Raw genomic sequence first — 10,213 nt, 5'->3', positions numbered from 1 at the left:
AGAAGTTTGTAGTGATATCTTCAGGAGCATATCCATTACCAGTATAAAGTAATGGTAACACGAGCCAACATTTAAGGAGTTAAAGAATAAGACAAAGTATGTAATGGATAAAATGAAAAGATAAAAAATACAAATTATCGTCAACAATTTAGAGCAAGTGGAATTTTTATTCATGGCCAGTGGTAAAGTGACATAAGCATTTTGGAAAACTGGAAGTATCACCTGAAGCTGAACACATGCATAACACATATCCCAGCAATTCTAGCTGTAGATACATGTTCAGCAGAAATGCATGTATATGTACTCCAAAAACATGTGCCAAAATGTTCAATATTAGCTTCATTTTGGAGTAGTTGTGGGTTCATGGTTGTGCATTATATTGTAGATAAATTAGTTACAAATAAATAAAAAGTGTCATGCGTGGACCACTGAGGACAGTTGATCATGAACCAAGAATTATAATTAATTCAAATCTGTGCACTGAGGTCCTTAAGAAAAGGGAAGAGGTGTAAGTTGTTCATGAGAATGGTGGCTAAGTATACATACCTCCTCCCAAGCACACTGATGATAGAAGCAATAGAAGGGTAACTGGAGGAGTGACCTAGAGATGGAAACCATGTGACTGCATGTGCAGTGGAGAGAGAGCTTGGGCTACCACTAAGAATCTGCCAAGCCAGAGACCTGGCTAGGTAGCTCAGTTGGTTAGAGCATCATCCTGATAAGCCAAGATTGTGAGTTTGATCCCTGAGCAAGGCACATACAAGAAGCAACCAATGAATGCATAAATAAATGGAACAACAGATCTATGTTGCTGTATTTGTTCTCTCTCTCTCTCTCTCTCTCTCTCTCTCTCTCTCTCTCTCTCATCACTAAGTAAAAGTTAAAAAAAAAAATCTGCCATGTCAGGCCTGGACTGCCCTCCTCTAGAATTCATATATAGATTTCTGTCTTGCTGAAGCCATTTTTATTTTGTATATTCTATTACATGTAAGAAAATACAACTCATAACTAATAGATTTCTATTAAATTCCCCATTTGATTTAACCAAGTCAAGGTTGGTTTCTGCTATTTGCAAGAAAAAAAGTACCAACTAAAATATATGGTATAGGATTTGTGGATACAGAGTCAAAATTTGCTATTCTGTATTTTAATTTAAGGCTTATTGAAAGTGAATATGTGAAGAAAGCATTTTAATATTTTATCTATATCAAATTATTTTATAAGACAGTATAATCAATGGTTAAAAATAGAGTGGAGGTGGGACTCTTTCCCCCTCCCCACGTGGGAGTCTGAGCTGTGAGATTCCTCCCCCTTCCCCATTTGGGAGTCTGTACTTGTTCCTCAATAAGTTTCCACCTTTGCTATACCATCTTCAAAAAAAAAAAATAGAGTGGAGCCTGGCCGGCTTGGCTCAGTGGTTGAGCGTGGACCTATGAACCAGGAGGTCACGGTTCGATTCCCTGATGGGGTACATGCCCGGGTTGCCAATCAATGATTCTCTCTTATCATTGCTGTTTCTGTCTCCCTTCCTCTCTGAGGAAAAAAAAAAAATAGAGTGGACACCTGTCTCTTCCACTAGTAAATTTCATGAAAGAAAAAATGAAGAGTCTAGATTAAAAGCAAATTAAAAGAATTTAAGAGATATAGCAATCCATGCAAGGTGTGGACTTTGATTACATCTTGATTTGCTCCAATTTTGGCAATTTGGATACAGTTGGGGAGTTTGACTATGGGGTATAAGTTGATGCTAAAGAACTAGTGTTAATTTTGTTATGTACAGATCCTTTCATAGTTCATAAGCGTAATGATTAGGTGTTCTCGCTCTTGTGTGAGATGTGCCTCCATCAAACCTTTAACAACTTCAGCATATCAACCATGTAATGTGAAGAAAAAACAAAACACCACTTTTTAATGTACAGCTAAGGTGATATAGTAAAGTGGGGAAATTATTCTAATTTTTTAGATGAATACTAAAGTAATTAGAGGCAAGTAAAGTATTTCTAATTTACTTAAAAATTGTTAGTAAACAAATACATGGAGAAAATACGGCAAAATGTAAATAACTAAAAATATAAATAACTATAGGGTTTAGATACATGGATTTCATTCTAGTGTTATACTTTGGATGTATTTGAAGGTTTTTGTATGTGTCTTCTTAATCTTTATTATTGAATAACAGATGCACCCTTTTTTTCCCCTTTGCCCCCCTCCACCCGCCTCAGGCCTTTACCACTCTATTGTTTGTGTCCATAAGTAATGCATATATGCATATATGACCTTTGGTTTGCCCGCCCAGCATGCTCAGTGGTTGAACAATGACATATGAAACAGGAGGTCACGGTTTGATTGGTCAGGGCACTAGCCCAGGTTGTGGGCTTGATCCCCAGTAGGGACAGTGTGCAGGAGGCAACTGATCAATGATTCTCTCTCATCATTGATTTTTCTGTCTCTCTCTCTCTCCCTTCTCCTTCCTTTCTCTAAAATCAATAATAATAAAAAAATTTTAAATTTAAAAGTATTTTTTAAAATGCAGCCACTAATTATAATTTAATCAAGGAGGGTATTTGTTCTATTGTAACCAAACAATCAAAGGGTCCAGGCTGCCTGCCACTACTTAAGCCAAGTAAGCAGAGACAGGGTTGAGCCGTATATGAGCTTTTATTCCAATACTGCCAGCAGTATGGGAGAGCAGCAGGTCATCCACAAAAACCTGCTCTCCCCACCCCACCATAAGCCAACTGCTTATATTTAGTAGAAGGGCAAAGATTACATGGGGAAGTAGGCAAAAGGGTATGCCAAATGGGCAGCTTACAGGTAAACCGGGCTGGAGATTTCCAAAGGCCTGAGCATGCAAAGGCTGGGGTCTTCAAAGGGCTGGCAGGGGGTCTTCAAAAACTGGCATCTCTGGTTTCCGCAACAAGGTTGTTAATCTTTCCATGATAATAGGCAGCTCCTGGATGGAGAGGATGGGCCGCATTTCCAGGTGAGCTTCCAGGTCCCACGTACAACTCCCCGCCAGGTTACAATGTGCCTTCTTTTTTTAAAAAAATATATATATTTATTGATTTCAGAGAGGAAGGGAGAGGGAGAGAGATACATCCATGATGAGAGAGAATCATTGATTGGCTGCCTCCTGCACACCCCCCACTGGGGATTGAGTCAACATGTGCCCTGACGGGGAATTGAACCAGGACCTCCTGGTTCATAGTTGGCGCTAAACCACTGAGCCACCTTGGTCAGGCACAATGTGCCTTCTTTAATCAGAACAAAACAATCACGGTTAACAGAGCATGATTAACAGAGTGCGGAATCTCAGAGGGAAGGCAGGGGAGGGTGGGTTGGTGACAGGGAATCAACCAAAAACCTTGTATGCATATATGCATAACCCATGGATGCAGACAATAGGGTGGTAAAGGCCTGGGGCAGAGGGCAGTGTCAGGCAGGAGGGGGTTAATAGGGGGAAAAGGGGGATATATATAATACTTTCAACAATAAAGATTTTTTTTTAAAAAAGCAGGATTAATATTTCTAACAATTATAGCTGGTCCCCAATATTCTATTTCTGCCCCTATCACTGATAATTGGAGAATTCAAAATAATTCTATATTATTTCAATTTTGTGACCAAAAATTATCCAATTAGTCTTTGCCCAATTACTTTGCCTGCCTCCTGAAAGTTGAACTGGAAAAGAGTGTGATAAACATGGCAGTCAAGCTGTAAAACAGTCAGAGTCCTAAGGACTTTAGAACTGGAAAGGGAGAATTCAGCGTGAAATAACCTAAGTGTCTGGCCAAAGCTGAAGTCTGGCCAGCCTCCACGTACACTGTGAAAATTCTTTGGCCACAGTCCTGATGTCCTAACATCTGAGGTTGCATCATACTTCCCACAGTTGCTTCTGGACCAAATGTCAACAGTAAACAAGTCAGGGTAGCGAGTATAAGGTGTCTATCATACTTTTTTTTCCTTTCTTTTCTCTCTCTCTCTCTCTTTTTCCTACCTCCTTTTCTTCCTTTCCTTCCTCTTCACCCCCACCCCAAGGATTTTTCAGTTCCCTGAAAGGTTTAGAAGGACTTGTGAAAAGACCATCTTAGAAGTAAAGAGTATAGTGAAAGTGAGAAGTAGAAGATTAGATCAGTGGTAAATTTCCATGTTTTTTCCTAGCAGCTCTGCTGCTCCTCCCTTTCCTGAAGCCCTCACATGGCTTCACAGGACTCAGTCAGGAGTCTCCTGTGCTTCTGGTGAAATGACAGCAAGGGGCATGGAACACTGGTACTGAATAGATGAGCAATGGACTTAAGAACCTTGGCAACTGTGTGCTGTAAGCAGCGGGAATGGCACCAGGTGTTAGATCAGTGGGGTCAGATGGGACCTGGGTTCAGCAACCTCAGTACTTGAGTTCTGGCTAAGATAGAATTCAGAGCCAAGACCCAAACTATAAGAGAACATCTACTTATAAATTCACAGAGGTAGAATAAGTAATTCCTAGAAGAAATGGGTTTAGGAAACAAGTTATAGAGGCAAAGGAAGGGACCTTGGAGCTTGGGAGTGAAGAAGCCTATGGTAATACTAGAGGCCCGGTGCACGGGATTCATGCACTGGTGGGGGGCACGGCCTGCGGGGATCAGCCTGCTGTGGGAGCTCTGCTCATACCAGCCAAGCAGCTGTGGACCTGCCCTCTGAGCGGCTGCTCCCTGGCCTGGCATCTTCTGTGGAGCCAGAGCACTCGTCTCTCCAGGGGACCCGGTCATGGCCGGGCCCAGGGACAAAAGCACTGAGAGGCAGTGGAGTAGGCCTCAGTCCCACAGCAGCCATGAACCTCCTCCCAGCCTCCAGGAAGCCGGAAGTGGTGCTGCATGGCCTGCGGGCATCCGGAGGAGGTGGCAGGGAGCGAGGAGGAAGAGCCTGGGGTGAGGAGGCAATGATCACAGCTCGGGTTCCTGCCCATCAGCCTGGGATTCACAGTGGGAGCATCTGCTCATCCTGGTCAGCCAAGTGGCGCTCAAGCTCCTGTGTTGAGCATCTGCCCCTGGTGGTCAATGCACGTCATAGCACCTGGTAGACCTGTCGTTCTGCCGTTGGGTCGCTGTGCTTTTATTATATAGGATGCCTGGGGTAGGGAGGGGAAAGGATGGAGATTTTAGGGGAGTTCCCAAGGGAAGATCTCAACAGAATATTCAGCAGCTTTCCTGGTGTGTCCTTTCAGGATTGTGGTCTCCACTGCTTGATTGGTCAGGGCTAGGGCAGGGGTCATTATCCAATGTAGCTGGTCCTTAGGTCAGTCATGGGGTCTCTGGTCGGGTTTTGTTGCTTTTCTGGGCCTGGAGTTGAAATATAACTGAGTGTGGGGTTGGGAGGGGCTATGGGGGGATAAGGACACATATGTAATACCTTAATCAATAAAGAAAAACACAAAACAAAAGAAATACAACTGAGGCCTAGATGTTATCTCTAGGGAGGAAAGGTCAGGGGATCCAAACTGCATGACCCTTGATATGCTAGGAGAGGAAAGGTTACCCTGGGGGCAAGGTCCCACCCTACAATTGTCCTTTGCTAGAAAACTGGGGCTTTCGTGACCTTCTGTTCTTAACCCATTGTCCTTGCTCTGCTAAGATCTGTCTACTGCCTGCCACATGTGGAACATACTTTTTAAAAGGAGGCTGGAGGCAAATCTCTCCTAGAAAATTTAAGGAAGAACAGTCTCTGCACTTCTCGCCTTATAACTGCAATCATTTCTTCCCTGCTATTCAGTTTCTAAGAAGAGTCTACATTTATTTAAGGGTAATCAAACCCTCTCATCTTCCCATGTTTCAGGATTCCCTTGATCCCTTCATAATATGTATGTGACCACCCTATTTGAAATAAAGTCTAGATGGACTAGCATTTTGCATCAAAGGGTCAGAGCAATAGGCAGGGCTGAACGTGTGGGGTCCTGTGTAATTGGGGAAGGTGCATGAAAGAGCTGAAGAGGATTTGATTGGGGCTGTCTCGTGTTCTGAAATGCCCAGAAAGAAAATATAGGTGAAAAGGGCTTCCTTCATGCCTGACCCAGTGCAGATCAACAGGTAAGTTATTTTTTTTATAAATGGAAACAGGCAGCCTTGCTGGTGCACTAGCAAATATGTGGTTCTGTTGTAGGCAGTAAGACAGACTTGAACAGAGCAAGGACAATGGGCCAGGTACAGAAGGTCACCAGCATAGAAAGCCTCAGGTGCCTAGCAATGCACAATCATTGTAGGGTGGGGCCTTGCCCCCAGGGTGACGTTCCCTCTCCTAGCATATCGAGCTGGTCCTGTGGTTCGGATCCCCTGACCTTCCCTCCCTAGGGATAACATTTAGGCCTCAGTTATAGTTCTGCTCCAGGCCCAGATAAGAAACAAAACCAGGCTTGGCTGACCTCAGGACCAGCTGCACTGAATAATGACCCCCTGCCCTGGTGCCGGCCAATCAATCAGTGGAGACCGCAACCCTGAAAGGACACCCCTGGAAGATTGCTGAATGTTCTGTTAAGATCTCCCCCTGGGACCTCCCCTAAAATCTCTGCCCTTAAAACCCTTAGGACTGAGGACTTAGTGCGTCTCCCTCCAGAGTATGCCCCTGCCTTCCCCTTTCCCTTCCCCCTCTCTGCCCCAGGCACCTTACCATTAGCTTCCCCACTCCCAAGCTCCAAGGGCTCTTCTTTTACCTTCAATAACTTGTTTCCTAAACCCATTCCTTCTAGGAATTACTTCTTCTACCTCTGTAATTTACCAAGGAAATGTTCCCTTACTTGTTTGGGTCTTGCTGTGAATTCTTTCCTAGCAAGAGCCCAAGTGCTGAGGTGTTGAACCCAGCTTTGGTCTGACCCCACTGGTCAGACACCTGATGCCCTTCCCGCTGCCTACACCAGTTCAAGGACATTTGGGATTCTGGAGAACTCTCTTCTGCTCCCTGACTTGTGAAACACTGACCTAATACAAAATTGATTCCATCATTGCTTGTCTGCCTTTATTTGAATAACTTCCCCCAGGTGTCAGCTTACTGGATAAGAAACCTGCCCTGAATTTCTACTTTCCTTGGCCTCCCCTCTGTTGAGCTTTGTTGAATAGAATGCCTGACTCCTGCCTAACTTGGCTCTCTTCATCCTGGCTCCTGCTGAAGCAACTGGACAGCTTGGCTCAGAGTCCAAGGAGTTAGAGCCTGCGACCTTACGCCAACCCCTGCCCCTCCTCTGTGCCTGCCCAGTCTGGTTTCTGAATAGTTCTTGGCAAAACCCCCAGAGGAGAACAGAGCCACTAACAATAGCAATTCCCTTTTTAGTATGAAGCTCTTGATACTCAGGACTATGAATTTAGGAAAACCCAAAATAACCTATGTAATTATAGTGGGTTACCCTGACAGTCTATTTCTGCTATTACCAACATTAGAGTCACTCCAGTAGATATTTAGCTGCTTGTAGTGGAAAGAGCACTGGGCTTATAGCCAGACAGACCTAGATTCAAGACCTAGCTTGACTATTTACTAATTGTATGACACTGGGCAAGTCACTAATTTGAGTCCGTTGAAATCGAATGAGCAAATGTACATGTAAGTGGTTGGAAACCTGCAAAGTGTTATACAAAGTTGAACTATTGCTATTGAGGGATGAGGATAACGTAAAGTTTCAGAAAAAGGAGAAATTTAGGTCTTCAGCCCTAGCTGGTTTGGCTTAGTAAATAGAGCATTGGCCTGCGGACTGAAGGGTCTTGCATTCAATTCCAGTCAAGGGCACATGCCCAAGTTGCAGGCTCGATCCCCAGTAGGGGACGTGCAGGAGGCAGCTGATCAATGATTCTCTGTCATCATTGATGTTTCTATCTCTCTCTCCGTCTCCCTTCCTCTCTGAAATCAATAAAAATATATAAAAAGAAAAAAATTAAGTCTTCAAGGAACACTTGAATCAACCTGGAGCAAGATGTTGAACACCATGTCCAGTCTTAAAACCAAATGATTTAAAACTATAGTTTTCATTTCAAGTTAAAGGCTGTTTTCCTTTTGTTCATGATGAAATTGAATGGAGAAGAATTTAGTGGTTCCTTTCATGTTAAAAAGAAAAGTTACAGGCCAAAATGGAGTCACTTGTGCTAAAAGCCCATGATACCAAATTTAGATGTAATACCTAATCTAATTGGAGTTTCAACCTCTTCTAGGAGTGGAATTTTACACCAGTCAGTCTGGAATTTCCTGATCCATACTATTGAGGTAATCTGCATATAAAACCCCACCTCACCCCCACCCGTGCCTCTCTCCAGGGCAGTGGTCGGCAAGCCACATGCGGCTCTTTGGCCCCTTGAGTGTGGCTCTTCCACAAAATACCACGTGCAGGTGCGCACGTATTGAAATTTCGTGGCCCATGTGCAGAAGTCAGTTTTTGGCCTGGGCGAGTCTATTTTGAAGAAGTGGTGTTAGAAGAAGTGGGGGGTGTCAGTCAGTCTTGTGACAGGAGACGGGGCGCAGGAGGGCCTCGGGATACGCAGGCAGCACGGGGGAGGCGCGCAGGATTCATTCATGAGTTGAGTGAGCCAGTCAGTCAGCAGTCTCATTGTGCAGTGGTTAGTGCTAGTCGCGCGTCTGCAAATCATGCACGGGTGACAAAAATACCTACTCGAAGCATAAATTTACCTGTATTTTTCCAACCAGCTGCAAATCCTACAGGTATTTTTGTCATCAATTTAAGAATTGTAATTCTTTTGTGCTGGTGGCTTTATTATTATAAAATGAAACATTTTTTTAGGTGCCCTGTTTGAGATGGCTACAAAGAAGAAGCAAAGAAAAACAGAAGACGAAAACCGTGAATTTAAAGTTGAATGTACCTACCTATACAGTTTAAGTTTAAAAAATTTGGCTCTCAAAAGAAATTTCAATCGTTGTACTGTTGATATTTGGCTCTGTTGACTAATGAGTTTGCCGACCACTGCTCTAGGGCACTTGTCCGTGCCTTACATATCTACTCTTAATTTTGTTTTGTTAATCCTCACCTGAGGATATTTTTTTTCTATTGATTTTGAGAGAGTGGAAGAGGCAAAGGTAGAGGAAGAGAGATAGAGAGATTGGTTGCCTCCTGTATGCTCCCCAACCTGGGCAGGGATTGAATCTGTAACCCAGGAACGTGACCTTGACCAGAAATTAAACCCCAGACTTTTGATGCTTCGGCCAAAACTTTGAGCCACACTGATCAGGGCTCCACTCTTAATCTCTTAGCTACATCTTCTTTCTGCCATAAAGACCTTCCTTCCATTTTGTACAATCTCTAAGAGTATCCTTCTATTTGCTAGATGGGACGCTGCCTGATTCATAAATCACTTAATAAAGCCAAATTTACTTGGCTGGATTTTGTTTTTCAACAACATCAAGAAATGCTATCACCAGAAGGTAAGTCCTCATATTAGTAAGTACAGGAAAGAGGGTCATCTGCTTACACGCTAACGGGTGGTTTTCCCTGCAGTTAAGCCATTGTTTTTGTCCCTGACATTTTTTTTAATATATATATATTTTTTATTGATTTCAGAGAGAAAGGGAAAGGGATAGAGAGAAACACCAATGATGACAGAGAATCATTGACCGGCTGCCTCCTGCACGCCTCCTACTGGGTGGGGATCGAGCCTGCAACCCGGGCATGTGCCCTTGGCTAGAATTGAACTCGGGACCCTCCAGTCCGCAGGCTGACACTCTATCCACTGAGCCAAAATGGGTAGGGCTGTCCCTTACATTTTTATTTTACATATAGTGAAAGAGAAAATTCTGCCTCTGGATTTTACCCCTGAAAGGGTCTGCAATCGTTTTCTTTGCCACATACCACAGAATCACAAATGTAGTGACCTAAAACAACACATGTTTATTATCTCACAAGTGACATGGGTCAAGAGTCTGGATTTTGATGGGTTTTCTGCTCAGGCTCTCAAGAGGCTGCAATCAAGGCATAGGCCAAGGTTGAGGGTCTCATGTGACTCAAATACATTATCCTTGAAGCTATGTAACTCATGGTACCTCTATCACATCTCCCGGTTCCCTTCACAGCATAAATCACAATTATTTTTTATTGTCAGTGAATTCCTTGACAGAAAGAACCCAGCACAGTGGTTTGGCACATAATTGTTAAATGAGTCAAGTATTATATTTGGCTATTTGTGACCCATATTATTTTCTTTTATTAGTTTGTCAGCAACTTGAGGTCAGAGCACTGAAACATTCATGTTTG

The 10,213-nt window shown here is 43.4% G+C and overlaps 1 non-coding gene across 1 annotated transcript; it reads left to right on the top strand.

Annotated features, from left to right (window-relative positions):
• The first annotated feature begins 1,780 nt into the window (after window positions 1-1,780).
• LOC132215058 (small nucleolar RNA U13) lies at window positions 1,781-1,883 on the top strand. The gene has a single exon (XR_009448423.1). It is a non-coding gene; the product is annotated as a small nucleolar RNA U13 (small nucleolar RNA).
• The last annotated feature ends 8,330 nt before the right edge of the window (window positions 1,884-10,213 follow it).

This window comes from Myotis daubentonii, chromosome 13 (assembly GCF_963259705.1).
Source record: "Myotis daubentonii chromosome 13, mMyoDau2.1, whole genome shotgun sequence".
NCBI classification, from domain to species: Eukaryota; Metazoa; Chordata; class Mammalia; order Chiroptera; family Vespertilionidae; genus Myotis; species Myotis daubentonii.
This window is presented reverse-complemented; position numbering and strand designations above follow the sequence as displayed.